This window comes from Pseudophryne corroboree, chromosome 4, assembly GCF_028390025.1.
Source record: "Pseudophryne corroboree isolate aPseCor3 chromosome 4, aPseCor3.hap2, whole genome shotgun sequence".
In the NCBI taxonomy this organism is placed as follows: domain Eukaryota; kingdom Metazoa; phylum Chordata; class Amphibia; order Anura; family Myobatrachidae; genus Pseudophryne; species Pseudophryne corroboree.
The window spans coordinates 927,942,015-927,962,746 of NC_086447.1; the positions used below are offsets into that span (position 1 = coordinate 927,942,015).

The 20,732-nt window shown below is 50.9% G+C and overlaps 1 long non-coding RNA gene across 1 annotated transcript in view; it reads left to right on the forward strand.

Annotated features, from left to right (window-relative positions):
• LOC134911905 (uncharacterized) overlaps window positions 1-19,872 on the forward strand; it is a 43,307-nt gene extending 23,435 nt beyond the window's left edge. The window contains exon 3 of the long non-coding RNA XR_010176953.1: window positions 19,061-19,872. This is a non-coding gene — a long non-coding RNA (uncharacterized LOC134911905). The remainder of the gene's footprint in view (window positions 1-19,060) is intronic.
• Window positions 19,873-20,732: the final 860 nt, after the last annotated feature.

Genomic DNA, 20,732 nt, shown 5'->3' on the forward strand with positions numbered 1-20,732 from the left:
ACATAAAATAATTTTTTTAAAGCCAGATCCATTGAAAAAGCCACTTTCACAAAAAAATAATTGAAAAAGCCAGATTCACATAATAAACTTCAGCTCCCCCATGTGTCACTCCAGCCAGCACCCTCCTGTCACTCCAGCCAGCTCCCCCATGTGTCACTCCTGCTAGCACCCTCCTATGTCATTCCATCCAGCTCTCCCATGTGTCACTACTGCCAAGACACTCTCCTGTGTCACTCCAGCCAGGTCTCCCATGTGTCACTACTGCCAAGACCCTGCTGTGTCACTCAAGTTAGCTCCCCCATGTGTCACTCCTACTACCACTCTCCTATGTCACTCCAGCCAGCTCTCCCATGTGTCACTCCTGCTACCACACTCCTATATCACTCCAGCCAGCGCCACCATGTGTCACTACTGCTACCACACTCCTATGTCACTCCAGCCAGCTCTCCCATGTGTCACTCCTGCTACCACCCTCTTATGTCACTCCAGCCAGCTCTCCCATGTATCACTACTTCCAGCACCCTCATGTGTCACTCCTGCTACCACACTCCTATATCACTCCAGCCAGAGCCCCCATGTGTCACTCCTGCTACCACACTCCTATATCACTCCAGCCAGCTCCCCCATTTGTCACTCCAGCCAGCTCTCCCGTGTCACTACTTCCAGCACCCTCCTATGTCACTCCTGCCAGGACCCTCCTGTGTCTCTCCAGCCAGCTCTGCCATGTGTCACTCTAGCCCACCCTCATGTATCACTACAGCTTCCCCATCAACTCGTGCCATTGCAGCAGTCCCTAATGTGTCCTATGTTTGCTTGTGGGTGTCTCACCTCTAGTATCTGACTCCTCCAGTTTTTAGTCCCTGTAGTGCTGCTGTGTGTCTGGCTGGAGTGCAGCGGTTTCTGTATCTGTTGTGGTCACATGATTTAGAGTGTAGGGAGCCACATCTGAATAAAGAAAGAGCCACATGCGGCTCAAGAGCCACAGGTTGGCCACCGCTGCTATAGAGCAATTAAAGGATGCTTTTCTTTATATGCGAGATGCTCAGAGGGATATTTGCACTCTGGCATCGAGAGTAAGTGCGATGTCCATATCTGCCAGAAGAAGTTTATGGACGCGACAGTGGTCAGGTGATGCGGATTCCAAACGACATATGGAAGTATTGCCGTATAAAGGGGAGGAATTATTTGGCGTAGGTCTATCGGATCTGGTGGCCACGGCAACTGCCGGAAAATCCACCTTTTTACCTCAGACCCCCTCCCAACAGAAAAAGACACCGTCTTTTCAGCCGCAGTCCTTTCGGTCCTATAAGAACAAGAGGGCAAAAGGACAGTCATATCTGCCCCGGGGCAGAGGAAGGGGTAAGAGAGGGCAGCAAGCAGCCCCTGCCCAGGAACAGAAGCCCTCCCAGGGTTCTGCAAAGCCCTCAGCATGACGCTGGGGCTGTACAAGCGGACTCAGGAGCGGTGGGGGGTCGACTCAGGAATTTCAGCGCACAGTGGGCTTGCTCACAGGTGGACCCTTGGATCCTGCAGGTAGTATCTCAGGGTTACAGGTTGGAATTCGAGAAGTCTCCCCCTCGCCGGTTCCTAAAGTCTGCTTTGCCAACGTCTCCCTCAGACAGGGCGACGGTATTGGAAGCCATTCACAAGCTGTTTTCTCAGCAGGTGATAGTCAAGGTACCCCTCCTACAACAGGGAAAGGGGTATTACTCCACGCTATTTGTGGTACCGAAGCCGGACGGCTCGGTAAGACCTATTCTAAATCTGAAATCTTTGAACCTGTACATACAAAAATTCAAGTTCAAGATGGAATCACTCAGAGCAGTGATAGCGAATCTGGAAGAAGGGGACTTTATGGTGTCCCTGGACATAAAGGATGCTTACCTGCATGTCCCAATTTGCCCTTCACATCAAGGGTACCTCAGGTTCGTGGTGCAAAACTGTCATTATCAGTTTCAGACGCTGCCGTTTGGATTGTCCACGGCACCTCGGGTCTTTACCAAGGTAATGGCCGAAATGATGATTCTTCTGCGAAGAAGAGGCGTATTAATTATCCCTTACTTGGACGATCTCCTGATAAGGGCAAGGTCCAGAGAACAGCTGGAGGACGGAGTAGCACTAACCCAAGTAGTGCTGCAACAACACGGGTGGATTCTGAATTTTCCAAAATCTCAGTTGACCCCGACAACACGTCTGCTGTTCCTGGGAATGATTCTGGACACGGTTCAGAAAAAGGTGTTTCTTCCGGAGGAGAAAGCCAAGGAGTTATCCGAACTTGTCAGGAACCTCCTAAAACCAGGAAAAGTGTCTGTGCATCAATGCACAAGAGTCCTGGAAAAGATGGTGGCTTCTTACGAAGCAATTCCATTCGGCAGATTCCACGCACGAACTTTTCAGTGGGATCTGCTGGACAAATGGTCCGGATCGCATCTGCAGATGCATCAGCGGATAACCTTATCGCCACGGACAAGGGTGTCTCTTCTGTGGTGGTTGCAGAGTGCTCATCTGTTAGAGGGCCGCAGATTCGGCATACAGGACTGGGTCCTGGTGACCACGGATGCCAGTCTGAGAGGCTGGGGAGCGGTCACACAGGGAAGAAACTTCCAGGGAGTATGGTCAAGCCTGGAGATGTCTCTTCATATAAATATACTGGAGCTAAGAGCAATTTACAATGCTCTAAGCCTGGCAAAACCCCTGCTTCAGGGTCAGCCGGTGTTGATCCAGTCGGACAACATCACGGCAGTCGCCCACGTAAACAGACAGGGCGGCACAAGAAGCAGGAGAGCAATGGCAGAAGCTGCAAGGATTCTTCGCTGGGCGGAAGATCATGTGATAGCACTGTCAGCAGTGTTCATTCCGGGAGTAGACAACTGGGAAGCAGACTTCCTCAGCAGACACGATCTACACCCGGGAGAGTGGGGACTTCATCCAGAAGTCTTCCACATGATTGTGAACCGTTGGGAAAAACCAAAGGTGGATATGATGGCGTCTCGCCTCAACAAAAAACTGGACAGGTATTGCGCCAGGTCAAGAGACCCTCAGGCAATAGCTGTGGACGCTCTGGTAACACCGTGGGTGTACCAGTCAGTGTATGTGTTTCCTCCTCTGCCTCTCATACCCAAAGTACTGAGAATTATACGGCAAAGGGGAGTAAGAACGATACTCGTGGCTCCGGATTGGCCAAGAAGAACTTGGTACCCGGAACTTCAGGAGATGCTCACGGAAAATCCGTGGCCTCTACCTCTAAGACGGGACCTGATTCAGCAGGGACCGTGTCTATTCCAAGACTTACCGCGGCTGCGTTTGACGGCATGGCGGTTGAACGCCGAATTCTAAAGGAAAAAGGCATTCCAGAAGAGGTCATTCCTACACTGGTTAAAGCCAGGAAGGAGGTGACTGCACAACATTATCACCGCATTTGGAGAAAATATGTTGCGTGGTGTGAGGCCAGGAAGGCCCCCACGGAGGAATTTCAACTGGGTCGATTCCTACATTTCCTGCAAACAGGATTGTCTATGGGCCTCAAATTGGGGTCCATTAAGGTTCAAATTTCGGCCCTGTCGATTTTCTTCCAGAAAGAATTGGCTTCAGTTCCTGAAGTCCAGACTTTTGTAAAAGGAGTACTACATATACAGCCCCCGGTTGTGCCCCCAGTGGCTCCGTGGGACCTGAAGGTAGTTTTGGATTTTCTCAAATCCCATTGGTTTGAGCCACTCAAATCGGTGGATTTGAAATATCTTACATGGAAAGTAACCATGCTACTGGCCCTGGCTTCAGCCAGGAGAGTATCAGAATTGGCGGCTTTATCGTATAAGAGCCCATATCTGATTTTCCATTCGGACAGGGCAGAACTGCGGACGCGTCCTCAGTTTCTGCCTAAGGTGGTGTCAGCGTTTCACCTGAACCAGCCTATTGTGGTGCCTGCGGCTACTAGCGATTTGGAAGATTCCAAGTTGCTGGACGTTGTCAGGGCATTGAAAATATACTTTTCAAGGACGGCTGGAGTCAGAAAATCTGACTCGCTGTTTATACTGTATGCACCCAACAAGCTGGGTGCTCCTGCTTCTAAGCAGACGATTGCTCGTTGGATTTGTAGCACAATTCAACTTGCACATTCTGTGGCAGGCCTGCCACAGCCTAAATCTGTCAAGGCCCATTCCACAAGGAAGGTGGGCTCATCCTGGGCGGCTGCCCGAGGGGTCTCGGCATTACAACTCTGCCGAGCAGCTACGTGGTCGGGGGAGAACACGTTTGTAAAATTCTACAAATTTGATACCCTGGCTAAAGAGGACCTGGAGTTCTCTCATTCGGTGCTGCAGAGTCATCCGCACTCTCCCGCCCGTTTGGGAGCTTTGGTATAATCCCCATGGTCCTGACGGAGTCCCCAGCATCCACTTAGGACGTCAGAGAAAATAAGATTTTACTTACCGATAAATCTATTTCTCGTAGTCCGTAGTGGATGCTGGGCGCCCATCCCAAGTGCGGATTGTCTGCAATACTTGTACATAGTTATTGTTACAAAAAAATCGGGTTGTTATTTGTTGTGAGCCGTCTGTTCAGAGGCTCCTACGTTTGTCATACTGTTAACTGGGTTTAGATCACAAGTTATACGGTGTGATTGGTGTGGCTGGTATGAGTCTTACCCGGGATTCAATATCCTTCCTTATTGTGTACGCTCGTCCGGGCACAGTATCCTAACTGAGGCTTGGAGGAGGGTCATAGGGGGAGGAGCCAGTACACACCACCTGATCCTAAAGCTTTAGTTTTGTGCCCTGTCTCCTGCGGAGCCGCTATTCCCCATGGTCCTGACGGAGTCCCCAGCATCCACTACGGACTACGAGAAATAGATTTATCGGTAAGTAAAATCTTATTATATATATTATAATATATACACAAACACACATATATTCTTTATATTGCGCCACAAGGGTTTCACTGCACCTAACAAAGTTCCCAATGAACAAGACAAGAGAACAGTGACTTATACCCCTTTCACATCGCACAAATAACCCGGTACCGACACGGCATATTGCCGTGTCGAACCGGGTCAGTGTGCGATGTGAAAGCACACTGGCCGATTTAGCGGGTCGCCTGACCCGGTAAATCAACCCGGTAAAAAAGAAGGGTTTTACCCGGGTTGATTACCGGGTCAGGTGCGGTGTGAATGGGAGCCGTGTCGATGCGACACGGTTCCCATTCACAAGATAGGGAGAGGCGGCGCTGGAGATGAGCTCATCTCCCGACGCCGCCTCCACCCCCGCCCCTGCTGCTGCTGCGCGCTCCGTTGTTATGGCAACCGACCCGGTATATTGCCGGGTCGGAAAGCCAGCAGCGGAGTGCAAATGCCGGATCCCACCCGGTAAGTACACGTTTGTCTTACCGGGTAGGATCCGGCATTTGCAGTCTGAATGCAGCATTACAGTACAAGGCCATATAGGACAAGTATGTGGTACATACACGTTGCTGCATCAGGGGACAGAACCAGGGCAGCCACCAGGGGTCCCGGGCCCTTAGAGCCTACCCCTGTCTCATACCACCAACACCTGGAGAACTGCACAGGCAACACAACAACAGCGGACTGATGTGCAGGGAGGACTTAAGCCTTCCCTGTGCATCGCCTCTCTAAATCGTTCCCGTAGGTCCGCAACGCTCCATCTATATATCAAGTTGTGTGACATCACATATGGGTGGAGCGGTGTGGCAGAATTTTTTGTTTATGGTGGGTGCGGGGGAGTCTGTCTATTTTGTCAGTCCCAAGCCCCACAATTTGTGATGACAGCCTAGGACAGGACACTGAGATCAGCGGCAGATCATCAGAAAGCGAGGGTCAGGTGGCATTATAGATTGTAAGCTTGCGAGCAGGGCCTTCCTACCGCTATGTCTGTCTTTGCCCTGTTTTGTTCTATAACTGTTGTTCTAATTGTAAAGCGCAACGGAATATGCTGCGCTATATAAGAAACTGCTAATAATAATAAATAAATTATAGGGTGTATGGAGTAGAAGATAGTCTAATGCTGGCTACACACTGCACGACTTAAGCTGGAACAAAAGCCACCTCCCCACCTACCTTCTCCTTTCTTCACAGTATCCACTAATTGAATCTGAACACTGTAGGTTGACATCTGCTTCTTACGTACAATTTATGAAAACAAAAGCGTAAAGTTGATATCGCTATAATAATACGCTACGGTCTGTCCCGTCTCCAACATGCACAGCGGGAGCGGGGGCATCTCAGGAGCCAACGGCTCGCACTGCAGCGACGGGACAGATGGTAGCGGAAGACCACTACAAACTTCGGGAATGAGGTGACCAGGCATACAGTATGCCAAGTCCATTTACTATTTTATATAATTATCCGGGGACGGTCTGTCCTTTCTCTGTCATGCGCAGTGGCCCTGCCTCAACGACTCCAGCGGTTAGAGCAAGGTTGCGGCCAGAGTGACTGAGGTAGAGAGGTCACTTGCAGCGAAGGAGCATAGGATCTGGGGGTTGGTGGGCATGGGTGAACCAGTATATGACGTGTGTAAATTAATAGTACAACATAATCTCTGGCATTGACTTTAGTAAATGTAAGTGTAACATAAACACCTTAAAATGAGAGGAATTATTACCCTACATGACCAATACTTTGTTTGATGAACACCCTCTTTTACTCACTTTATGTGAGCTGTGCACACAAAACAAGGCAAAATGTCCACTACAGTAGTTTAGGCTGGAAATAAATGTATTTTATTTTAAATTACACAGTTTATAAGACACTTGGAACTCGTCAGATGCAATAACTAATTTAATAAAAGAAAAGAAAATACAGGTAACACTTAAAAATGCAAATCAGTTAAAAAGAAAACATGAAATAGAAATCCACTTCAAATTGTGCCACATTACAGAGGCCCAGCTTATGTTATATAACACAATGCCCGCCAGTTCATTTTATACCACACTGCAATGAGCAGGGGCATACCTAGATATTTTGCAGGCCCCAATGCAAAAGTTTGGAAGGACCCCTATGTACCACCCATTGGGGTATATACATATAACACATGTAACTTTGACAGGGAAGCTGGGCCCCCTCTGCTCTGGGCCCCAAAGCAGCTGTACTCCCTGCACCTATGGTAGTTACACCCCTGTATATAACACATGTAACTGTGACAGGGAAGGTGGCTCCTCTCAGCTCTGGCCCCATAGCAGCTGTACTCCCTGCACCTATGGTAGCTACACCTTGTATATAAAACATGTACCTGTGACAGGGAAGGTGGCCCCTCTCAGCTCTGGCCCCATAGCAGCTGCACTCCCTGCACCTATGGTATCTATACCCTGTATATAACACATGTAACTGTGACAGGGAAGATGGCCCCTCTCAGCTCTGGCCCCATAGCAGCTGCACTCCCTGCTCCTATGGTAGCTACACCCTGTATATAACACATGTAACTGTGACAGGGAAGGTGGCCCCTCTCAGCTCTGGCCCCATAGCAGCTGTACTCCCTGCACCTATGGTAGCTACACCCTGTATATAACACATGGAACTGTGACAGGGAAGGTGGCCCCTCTCAGCTCTGGGCCCCATATCAGCTGCACTCCCTGCACCTATGGTAGCTACACCCTGTATATAACACATGTAACTGTGACAGGGAAGGTGGCCCCTCTAAGCTCTGGGCCCCATAGCAGCTGCTCTCCCTGCACCTATGGTAGCTACACCCTGTATATAACACATGTAACTGTGACAGGGAAGGTGGCTCCTCTCAGCTCAGGCCCCATAGCAGCTGCACTCCCTGCACCTATGGTAGCTACACCCTGTATATAACACATGTAACTGTGACAGGGAAGGTGGCCCCTCTCAGCTCTGGGCCCCATAGCAGCTGCACTCCCTGCACCTATGGTAGCTACACCCTGTATATAACACATGTAACTGTGACAGGGAAGGTGGCCCCTCTCAGCTCTGGGCCCCATAGCAGCTGCACTCCCTGCACCTATGGTAGCTACACCCTGTATATTACACATGTAACTGTGACAAGGAAGGTGGCATCTCTCAGCTCTGGGTCACCATAGCAGGTGCACTCCCTGCACCTATGGTAGCTACACCCTGTATATAACACATGTAACTGTGACAGGGAAGGTGGCCCCTCTCAGCTCTGGCCCCATAGCAGCTGCACTCCCTGCACCTATGGTAGCTACACCCTGTATATAACACATGTAACTGTGACAGGGAAGATGGCCCCTCCCTGCTCTGGGCCCCATAGTAACTGCACTCCCTGCACCTATGGTAGCTACACCCCTGTATATAACACATGTGACAGGGAAGGTGGCCCCTCTCAGCTCTGGGCCCCATAGCAGCTGCACTCCCTGCACCTACGGTAGCTACACCCTGTATATAACACATGTAACTGTGACAGGGAAAGTGGCCCCTCCCAGCTCTGGCCCCATAGCAGCTGCACTCCCTGTACCTATGGTAGCTACACCCTGTATATAACACATGTAACTGTGACAGGGAAGGTGGCCCCTCTCAGCTCTGAGCCCCATAGCAACTGCACTCCCTGCACCTATGGTAGCTACACCCTGTATATAATACATGTAACTGTGACAGGGAAGGTGGGCCCCTCTCAGCTCTGGACCCCATAGCAGCTGCACTCCCTGCACCTATGGTAGCTACACCCCTGTATATAACACATGTAACTGTGACAGGGAAGGTGGCCCCTCTCAGCTCTGGCCCCATAGCAGCTACACTCCCTGCACCTATGGTAGTTACACCCCTGTATATAACACATGTAACTGTGACAGGGAAGGTTGCCCCTCTCAGCTCTGGGCCCCATAGCAGCTGCTCTCCCTGCACCTATGGTAGCTACACCCTGTATATAACACATGTAACTGTGACAGGGAAGGTGGCTCCTCTCAGCTCTGGCCCCATAGCAGCTGCACTCCCTGCACCTATGGTAGCTACACCCCTGTATGTAACACATGTAACTGCGACAGGGAAGGTGGCCCCTCTCAGCTCTGGCCCCATAGCAGCTGTACTCCCTGCACCTATGGTAGTTACACCCCTGTATATAACACATGTAACTGTGACAGGGAAGGTGGCTCCTCTCAGCTCTGGCGCCATAGCAGCTGCACTCCCTGCACCTATGGTAGCTACACCCTGTATATAACACATGGAACTGTGACAGGGAAGGTGGCCCCTCTCAGCTCTGGGCCCCATATCAGCTGCACTCCCTGCACCTATGGTAGCTACACCCTGTATATAACACATGTAACTGTGACAGGGAAGGTGGCCCCTCTAAGCTCTGGGCCCCATAGCAGCTGCTCTCCCTGCACCTATGGTAGCTACACCCTGTATATAACACATGTAACTGTGACAGGGAAGGTGGCTCCTCTCAGCTCAGGCCCCATAGCAGCTGCACTCCCTGCACCTATGGTAGCTACACCCTGTATATAACACATGTAACTGTGACAGGGAAGGTGGCCCCTCTCAGCTCTGGGCCCCATAGCAGCTGCACTCCCTGCACCTATGGTAGCTACACCCTGTATATAACACATGTAACTGTGACAGGGAAGGTGGCCCCTCTCAGCTCTGGGCCCCATAGCAGCTGCACTCCCTGCACCTATGGTAGCTACACCCTGTATATTACACATGTAACTGTGACAAGGAAGGTGGCATCTCTCAGCTCTGGGTCACCATAGCAGGTGCACTCCCTGCACCTATGGTAGCTACACCCTGTATATAACACATGTAACTGTGACAGGGAAGGTGGCCCCTCTCAGCTCTGGCCCCATAGCAGCTGCACTCCCTGCACCTATGGTAGCTACACCCTGTATATAACACATGTAACTGTGACAGGGAAGATGGCCCCTCCCTGCTCTGGGCCCCATAGTAACTGCACTCCCTGCACCTATGGTAGCTACACCCCTGTATATAACACATGTGACAGGGAAGGTGGCCCCTCTCAGCTCTGGGCCCCATAGCAGCTGCACTCCCTGCACCTACGGTAGCTACACCCTGTATATAACACATGTAACTGTGACAGGGAAAGTGGCCCCTCCCAGCTCTGGCCCCATAGCAGCTGCACTCCCTGCACCTATGGTAGCTACACCCTGTATATAACACATGTAACTGTGACAGGGAAGATGGCCCCTCCCTGCTCTGGGCCCCATAGTAACTGCACTCCCTGCACCTATGGTAGCTACACCCCTGTATATAACACATGTGACAGGGAAGGTGGCCCCTCTCAGCTCTGGGCCCCATAGCAGCTGCACTCCCTGCACCTACGGTAGCTACACCCTGTATATAACACATGTAACTGTGACAGGGAAAGTGGCCCCTCCCAGCTCTGGCCCCATAGCAGCTGCACTCCCTGTACCTATGGTAGCTACACCCTGTATATAACACATGTAACTGTGACAGGGAAGGTGGCCCCTCTCAGCTCTGAGCCCCATAGCAACTGCACTCCCTGCACCTATGGTAGCTACACCCTGTATATAATACATGTAACTGTGACAGGGAAGGTGGGCCCCTCTCAGCTCTGGACCCCATAGCAGCTGCACTCCCTGCACCTATGGTAGCTACACCCCTGTATATAACACATGTAACTGTGACAGGGAAGGTGGCCCCTCTCAGCTCTGGCCCCATAGCAGCTACACTCCCTGCACCTATGGTAGTTACACCCCTGTATATAACACATGTAACTGTGACAGGGAAGGTTGCCCCTCTCAGCTCTGGGCCCCATAGCAGCTGCTCTCCCTGCACCTATGGTAGCTACACCCTGTATATAACACATGTAACTGTGACAGGGAAGGTGGCTCCTCTCAGCTCTGGCCCCATAGCAGCTGCACTCCCTGCACCTATGGTAGCTACACCCCTGTATGTAACACATGTAACTGCGACAGGGAAGGTGGCCCCTCTCAGCTCTGGCCCCATAGCAGCTGTACTCCCTGCACCTATGGTAGTTACACCCCTGTATATAACACATGTAACTGTGACAGGGAAGGTGGCTCCTCTCAGCTCTGGCGCCATAGCAGCTGCACTCCCTGCACCTATGGTAGCTACACCCTGTATATAACACATGGAACTGTGACAGGGAAGGTGGCCCCTCTCAGCTCTGGGCCCCATATCAGCTGCACTCCCTGCACCTATGGTAGCTACACCCTGTATATAACACATGTAACTGTGACAGGGAAGGTGGCCCCTCTAAGCTCTGGGCCCCATAGCAGCTGCTCTCCCTGCACCTATGGTAGCTACACCCTGTATATAACACATGTAACTGTGACAGGGAAGGTGGCTCCTCTCAGCTCAGGCCCCATAGCAGCTGCACTCCCTGCACCTATGGTAGCTACACCCTGTATATAACACATGTAACTGTGACAGGGAAGGTGGCCCCTCTCAGCTCTGGGCCCCATAGCAGCTGCACTCCCTGCACCTATGGTAGCTACACCCTGTATATAACACATGTAACTGTGACAGGGAAGGTGGCCCCTCTCAGCTCTGGGCCCCATAGCAGCTGCACTCCCTGCACCTATGGTAGCTACACCCTGTATATTACACATGTAACTGTGACAAGGAAGGTGGCATCTCTCAGCTCTGGGTCACCATAGCAGGTGCACTCCCTGCACCTATGGTAGCTACACCCTGTATATAACACATGTAACTGTGACAGGGAAGGTGGCCCCTCTCAGCTCTGGCCCCATAGCAGCTGCACTCCCTGCACCTATGGTAGCTACACCCTGTATATAACACATGTAACTGTGACAGGGAAGATGGCCCCTCCCTGCTCTGGGCCCCATAGTAACTGCACTCCCTGCACCTATGGTAGCTACACCCCTGTATATAACACATGTGACAGGGAAGGTGGCCCCTCTCAGCTCTGGGCCCCATAGCAGCTGCACTCCCTGCACCTACGGTAGCTACACCCTGTATATAACACATGTAACTGTGACAGGGAAAGTGGCCCCTCCCAGCTCTGGCCCCATAGCAGCTGCACTCCCTGCACCTATGGTAGCTACACCCTGTATATAACACATGTAACTGTGACAGGGAAGGTGGCCCCTCTCAGCTCTGAGCCCCATAGCAACTGCACTCCCTGCACCTATGGTAGCTACACCCTGTATATAATACATGTAACTGTGACAGGGAAGGTGGGCCCCTCTCAGCTCTGGACCCCATAGCAGCTGCACTCCCTGCACCTATGGTAGCTACACCCCTGTATATAACACATGTAACTGTGACAGGGAAGGTGGCCCCTCTCAGCTCTGGCCCCATAGCAGCTACACTCCCTGCACCTATGGTAGTTACACCCCTGTATATAACACATGTAACTGTGACAGGGAAGGTTGCCCCTCTCAGCTCTGGGCCCCATAGCAGCTGCTCTCCCTGCACCTATGGTAGCTACACCCTGTATATAACACATGTAACTGTGACAGGGAAGGTGGCTCCTCTCAGCTCTGGCCCCATAGCAGCTGCACTCCCTGCACCTATGGTAGCTACACCCCTGTATGTAACACATGTAACTGCGACAGGGAAGGTGGCCCCTCTCAGCTCTGGCCCCATAGCAGCTGTACTCCCTGCACCTATGGTAGTTACACCCCTGTATATAACACATGTAACTGTGACAGGGAAGGTGGCTCCTCTCAGCTCTGGCGCCATAGCAGCTGCACTCCCTGCACCTATGGTAGCTACACCCTGTATATAACACATGGAACTGTGACAGGGAAGGTGGCCCCTCTCAGCTCTGGGCCCCATATCAGCTGCACTCCCTGCACCTATGGTAGCTACACCCTGTATATAACACATGTAACTGTGACAGGGAAGGTGGCCCCTCTAAGCTCTGGGCCCCATAGCAGCTGCTCTCCCTGCACCTATGGTAGCTACACCCTGTATATAACACATGTAACTGTGACAGGGAAGGTGGCTCCTCTCAGCTCAGGCCCAATAGCAGCTGCACTCCCTGCACCTATGGTAGCTACACCCTGTATATAACACATGTAACTGTGACAGGGAAGGTGGCCCCTCTAAGCTCTGGGCCCCATAGCAGCTGCTCTCCCTGCACCTATGGTAGCTACACCCTGTATATAACACATGTAACTGTGACAGGGAAGGTGGCTCCTCTCAGCTCAGGGCCCATAGCAGCTGCACTCCCTGCACCTATGGTAGCTACACCCTGTATATAACACATGTAACTGTGACAGGGAAGATGGCCCCTCTCAGCTCTGGCCCCATAGCAGCTGCACTCCCTGCACCTATGGTAGCTACACCCTGTATATAACACATGGAACTGTGACAGGGAAGGTGGCCCCTCTCAGCTCTGGGCCCCATATCAGCTGCACTCCCTGCACCTATGGTAGCTACACCCTGTATATAACACATGTAACTGTGACAGGGAAGGTGGCCCCTCTAAGCTCTGGGCCCCATAGCAGCTGCTCTCCCTGCACCTATGGTAGCTACACCCTGTATATAACACATGTAACTGTGACAGGGAAGGTGGCTCCTCTCAGCTCAGGCCCCATAGCAGCTGCACTCCCTGCACCTATGGTAGCTACACCCTGTATATAACACATGTAACTGTGACAGGGAAGGTGGCCCCTCTAAGCTCTGGGCCCCATAGCAGCTGCTCTCCCTGCACCTATGGTAGCTACACCCTGTATATAACACATGTAACTGTGACAGGGAAGGTGGCTCCTCTCAGCTCAGGCCCCATAGCAGCTGCACTCCCTGCACCTATGGTAGCTACACCCTGTATATAACACATGTAACTGTGACAGGGAAGGTTGCCCCTCTCAGCTCTGGGCCCCATAGCAGCTGCACTCCCTGCACCTATGGTAGCTACACCCTGTATATAACACATGTAACTGTGACAGGGAAGGTGGCCCCTCTCAGCTCTGGGCCCCATAGCAGCTGCACTCCCTGCACCTATGGTAGCTACACCCTGTATATTACACATGTAACTGTGACAAGGAAGGTGGCATCTCTCAGCTCTGGGTCACCATAGCAGGTGCACTCCCTGCACCTATGGTAGCTACACCCTGTATATAACACATGTAACTGTGACAGGGAAGATGGCCCCTCCCTGCTCTGGGCCCCATAGCAACTGCACTCCCTGCACCTATGGTAGCTACACCCCTGTATATAACACATGTAACTGTGACAGGGAAGGTGGCCCCTCTCAGCTCTGGGCCCCATAGCAGCTGCACTCCCTGCACCTACGGTAGCTACACCCTGTTTATAACACATGTAACTGTGACAGGGAAAGTGGCCCCTCCCAGCTCTGGCCCCATAGCAGCTGCACTCCCTGCACCTATGGTAGCTACACCCTGTATATAACACATGTAACTGTGACAGGGAAGGTGGCCCCTCTCAGCTCTGAGCCCCATAGCAACTGCACTGCCTGCACCTATGGTAGCTACACCCTGTATATAACACATGTAACTGTGACAGGGAAGGTTGCCCCTCTCAGCTCTGGGCCCCATAGCAGCTGCTCTCCCTGCACCTATGGTAGCTACACCCTGTATATAACACATGTAACTGTGACAGGGAAGGTGGCTCCTCTCAGCTCTGGCCCCATAGCAGCTGCACTCCCTGCACCTATGGTAGCTACACCCCTGTATGTAACACATGTAACTGTGACAGGGAAGGTGGCCCCTCTCAGCTCTGGCCCCATAGCAGCTGTACTCCCTGCACCTATGGTAGTTACACCCCTGTATATAACACATGTAACTGTGACAGGGAAGGTGGCTCCTCTCAGCTCTGGCCCCATAGCAGCTGCACTCCCTGCACCTATGGTAGCTACACCCTATATATAACACATGGAACTGTGACAGGGAAGGTGGCCCCTCTCAGCTCTAGGCCCCATATCAGCTGCACTCCCTGCACCTATGGTAGCTACACCCTGTATATAACACATGTAACTGTGACAGGGAAGGTGGCCCCTCTAAGCTCTGGGCCCCATAGCAGCTGCTCTCCCTGCACCTATGGTAGCTACACCCTGTATATAACACATGTAACTGTGACAGGGAAGGTGGCTCCTCTCAGCTCTGGCCCCATAGCAGCTGCACTCCCTGCACCTATGGTAGCTACACCCTCTATATTACACATGTAACTGTGACAAGGAAGGTGGCATCTCTCAGCTCTGGGTCACCATAGCAGGTGCACTCCCTGCACCTATGGTAGCTACACCCTGTATATAACACATGTAACTGTGACAGGGAAGGTGGCCCCTCTCAGCTCTGGCCCCATAGCAGCTGCACTCCCTGCACCTATGGTAGCTACACCCTGTATATAACACATGTAACTGTGACAGGGAAGATGGCCCCTCCCTGCTCTGGGCCTCATAGCAACTGCACTCCCTGCACCTATGGTAGCTACACCCCTGTATATAACACATGTAACTGTGACAGGGAAGGTGGCCCCTCTCAGCTCTGGGCCCCATAGCAGCTGCACTCCCTGCACCTACGGTAGCTACACCCTGTATATAACACATGTAACTGTGACAGGGAAAGTGGCCCCTCCCAGCTCTGGCCCCATAGCAGCTGCACTCCCTGCACCTATGGTAGCTACACCCTGTATATAACACATGTAACTGTGACAGGGAAGGTGGCCCCTCTCAGCTCTAAGCCCCATAGCAACTGCCCTCCCTGCACCTATGGTAGCTACACCCTGTATATATCACAAGTAACTGTGACAGGGAAGGTGAGCCGCTCAGCTCTGGGCCCCATAGCAGCTGCACTCCCTGCACCTATGGTAGCTACACCCTGTATATAACACATGTAACTGTGACAGGGAAGGTGGCCCCTCCCTGCTCTGGGCCCCATAGCAGCTGCACTCTCTGCACCTATGGTAGCTGCACTCTGTATATAACACATGTAACTGTTACAGGGAAGGTGGCCCCTCTCAGCTCTGTCCCCATAGCAGCTGCACTCCCTGCACCTATGGTAGCTACGCCCCTGTATATAACACATGTAACTGTGACAGGGAAGGTGGCCCCTCTCAGCTCTGTCCCCATAGCAGCTGCACTCCCTGCACCTATGGTAGCTACGCCCCTGTATATAACACATGTAACTGTGACAGGGAAAGTGGCCCCTCTCAGCTCTGAGCCCCATAGCAGCTGCACTCCCTGTACCTATGGTAGTTACACCCTGTATATAACACATGTAACTGTGACAGGGAAGGTGGCCCCTCTCAGCTCTGAGCCCCATAGCAGCTGCACTCCCTGCACCTATGGTAGCTACACCCTATATATAACACATGTAACTGTGACAGGGAAGGTGGCCCCTCTCAGCTCTGAGCCCTATAGCAGCTGCACTCCCTGCACCTATGTTAGCTACACCCTGAATATAACACATGTAACTGTGACAGGGAAGGTGGCCCCTCTCAGCTCTGGGCCCCATAGCAGCTGCACTCCCTGCACCTATGGTAGCTACACCCTGTATATAACACATGTAACTGTGACAGGGAAGGTGGGCCCCTCTCAGCTCTGGGCCCCATAGCAGCTGCTCTCCCTGCACCTATAGTAGCTACACCCTGTATATAACACATGTAACTGTGACAGGGAAGGTGGCTCCTCTCAGCTCTGGGCCCCATAGCAGCTGCTCTCCCTGCACCTATAGTAGCTACACCCTGAATATAACACATGTAACTGTGACAGGGAAGGTGGCCCCTCTCAGCTCTGGGCCCCATAGCAGCTGCACTCCCTGCACCTATGGTAGCTACACCCTGTATATAACACATGTAACTGTGACAGGGAAGGTGGGCCCCTCTCTGCTCTAGGCCCCATAGCAGCTGCTCTCCCTGCACCTATGGTAGCTACACCCTGTATATTACACATGTAACTGTGACAGGGAAGGTGGCCCCTCTCAGCTCTGGGCCCCATAGCAGCTGCACTCCCTGCACCTATGGTAGCTACACCCTTTATATAACACTTTTAACTGTGACAGGGAAGGTGGGCCCCTCTCTGCTCTAGGCCCCATAGCAGCTGCTCTCCCTGCACCTATGGTAGCTACACCCTGTATATAACACATGTAACTGTGACAGGGAAGGTGGCTCCTCTCAGCTCTGGGCCCCATAGCAGCTGCACTCCATACACCTATGGTAGCTACACCCTGTATATAACACATGTAACTGTGACAGGGAAGGTGGCCCCTCTCAGCTCTGGGCCCCATAGCAGCTGCACTCCCTGCACCTATGGTAGCTACACCCTGTATATTACACATGTAACTGTGACAGGGAAGGTGGCCCCTCTCAGCTCTGGGCCCCATAGCAGCTGCACTCCCTGCACCTATGGTAGCTACACCCTGTATATAACACTTTTAACTGTGACAGGGAAGGTGGCCCCTCTCAGCTCTGAGCCCCATAGCAGCTGCACTCCCTGCACCTATGGTAGCTACACCCTATATATAACACATGTAACTGTGACAGGGAAGGTGGCCCCTCTCAGCTCTGAGCCCTATAGCAGCTGCACTCCCTGCACCTATGTTAGCTACACCCTGAATATAACACATGTAACTGTGACAGGGAAGGTGGCCCCTCTCAGCTCTGGGCCCCATAGCAGCTGCACTCCCTGCACCTATGGTAGCTACACCCTGTATATAACACATGTAACTGTGACAGGGAAGGTGGGCCCCTCTCAGCTCTGGGCCCCATAGCAGCTGCTCTCCCTGCACCTATAGTAGCTACACCCTGTATATAACACATGTAACTGTGACAGGGAAGGTGGCTCCTCTCAGCTCTGGGCCCCATAGCAGCTGCTCTCCCTGCACCTATAGTAGCTACACCCTGAATATAACACATGTAACTGTGACAGGGAAGGTGGCCCCTCTCAGCTCTGGGCCCCATAGCAGCTGCACTCCCTGCACCTATGGTAGCTACACCCTGTATATAACACATGTAACTGTGACAGGGAAGGTGGGCCCCTCTCTGCTCTAGGCCCCATAGCAGCTGCTCTCCCTGCACCTATGGTAGCTACACCCTGTATATAACACATGTAACTGTGACAGGGAAGGTGGCTCCTCTCAGCTCTGGGCCCCATAGCAGCTGCACTCCATACACCTATGGTAGCTACACCCTGTATATAACACATGTAACTGTGACAGGGAAGGTGGCCCCTCTCAGCTCTGGGCCCCATAGCAGCTGCACTCCCTGCACCTATGGTAGCTACACCCTGTATATTACACATGTAACTGTGACAGGGAAGGTGGCCCCTCTCAGCTCTGGGCCCCATAGCAGCTGCACTCCCTGCACCTATGGTAGCTACACCCTGTATATAACACTTTTAACTGTGACAGGGAAGGTAGCCTCTCCCTGCTCTGGGCCCCATAGCAACTGCACCTTTGGTAGCTACGCCATTGAGTCTCAGGTATTGGAATCTTGCAACATGTTGCACTGCTCAACGTTTTCCTCATGCAGCCTTTGACCATAAATTGCTAGTACATCATATTTAAAATAAATGCATATCTGTTACTGTATCTGATTTAACTGCCAGAGGCACACAGATACAACACCCAGGCCCAATTTAGGCAGTACCCAATTACCCTACCAGTATGGCTATGTAAACTGGGGGAGGGAAATGGAGAGAACATAACATTTCCTTACTGAATATAGGGGGACACATACTAAGCAGTGATAAAAGTGGAGAAGAGAGCCAGTGGAGAAGTTGCCCATGGCAACCAAACAGCATTGACGTAACATTTATAATTTACATACTATAAAAGTATACAGAGCAGCTGATTGGTTGCCATGGGCAACTTCTCCACTGGCTCACTTCTCCACTTTTATCACTGCTCAGTACATGTCCCCCCTTAGACTCTGTGGCTGCACGGCAGCAGTGCTAGCCATTGTGCCACCAGTCTGCCACCATACATTCTGTTTCCTTACACATTTGCAGCTACCATGCCCGCCAGAAGCACAGCAAGTCTGCCCGCTGACACAATGCCCCCGGGTCACGTGCACTCACAGCCCTCGGGCCTGGCTCCCATTGTGCCGCATTTAGTACATGACTCTTGATTGTGTTACAAAATAAGCAAGTGTGTGTTGTGCGTCTCCGAACAGACAAATATTCTGTTTCTATTTTTACTTTTTCTTTTCTAGATCACTTTGGTATCAATAAAGAATCAGCTATTTCGTGGGAATATAATCGTTCGCGGTAAGTGGCCACAGAGGCTGCGAACAATGTGGCTTTTTCAAGCGAGGTCTCTCGTCGGGATTACTCATCTGAGAAGTACAACAAAAGATCTCTCTTTCCTTTTCTCCTGCCTGAAAGAGGGAACTGGAAAGTACAAGCCAGCTCTCATTTCGGCTGCTATTGTAAGTTTAGAAGAGTCAGTAATTGGCCCTTTGGGTTCTGAGTCACCGCGGCTCAGTCATGTTTATTATTTAAAAATATGATCTCGGCTAATTTTATGTATATATTCTCAAAGTGAGATTCCCCTCCTGCCCCTCTAACTACCGATAGATGGTATAGTACAGCGACAGACAGGCAGTCCTCACTTCTACCACTCATGATTTTTTCCATTAGGCACGGCCCCTGTGAAATTATGTCACCTTCAGCGGACCAAAAAATAAGAAGGTTAGAGCATATGGAAAGAATGAGCTGTAATAAAATATTAATTACCAGCACAGCTGTACGAGTCTAATCCACGTTATGCCTAAAATCTGGGAGCATAAAATAACCCCCCTCCGAATCAGACGTTATTATGGGCACACGGCTTCATACACTGTACGGGCCACTTACTCATACGTCTATGTAGTCATATTGTGTATTATATCATAGTCCCTCTTAAATGCAATGACAGCAGCCACTGTGTGTAATGCACCAAGCACCACACTTTTTCCCCATAAGTTGCTCAGAGCTCCTGGTCTAAGGCAGATGGGAAAGCAGGTGGAGATAGCAATTCCGGGGAAGGGCTGCCCATCGGCTCTAGTAAGTAATCCGTTATGTCTTATTTTACTTAATTATACTGTCATGCGTGCTTACTATACTTCATCGCCCCTGTTTTCTATGTGAGTTTGATATAGAAAAAAAAAAATCTGCATAAAAGTTAAATTATAAAAGTTTTTGGAAAAGCGACAAAACTTTTTTTTTATTCTGTATGAGATTTTTTTTTCTTCTTGTCTAGATTAACCCCCTCCCTTACACGCACCTGTGGTATGCCAATAAATCGATTGAGCAGCTTGCATTTCGTATACAGGTTGAGTATCCCATATCCAAATATTCCGAAATATGGAATATTCCGAAATACAGACTTTTTTGTGTGAGAGTGAGATAGTGAAACTTTTGTTTTTTGATGGCTCAATGTACACAAACTTTGTTTAATATACAAAGTTATTAAAAATATTGTATTAAATGACCTTCAGGCTGTGTGTATAAGGTGTATATGAAACATAAGTGAATTGTGTGAATGTAGACACACTTTGTTTAATACAAAAAGTTTTAAAAAATATTGGCTAAAACTACCTTCAGGCTGTGTGTATAAGGTGTATATGACACATAAATGCATTCTGTGCTTAGATTTAGGTCCCATCACCATGATATCTCATTATGGTATGCAATTATTCCAAAATACGGAAAAATCCCATATCCAAAATACCTCTGGTCCCAAGCATTTTGGATAAGGGATACTCAACCTGTAGTACGATTTTTCTATACAGATTCACACAGAAAATAGAACATGGTTCACGGTTGATTTAGCCGCCACGCTACTGGGCGTCAGCTGTCACAAAAGGAGCATTTATATTTTATACCGGCATTTCAGCCCTATAA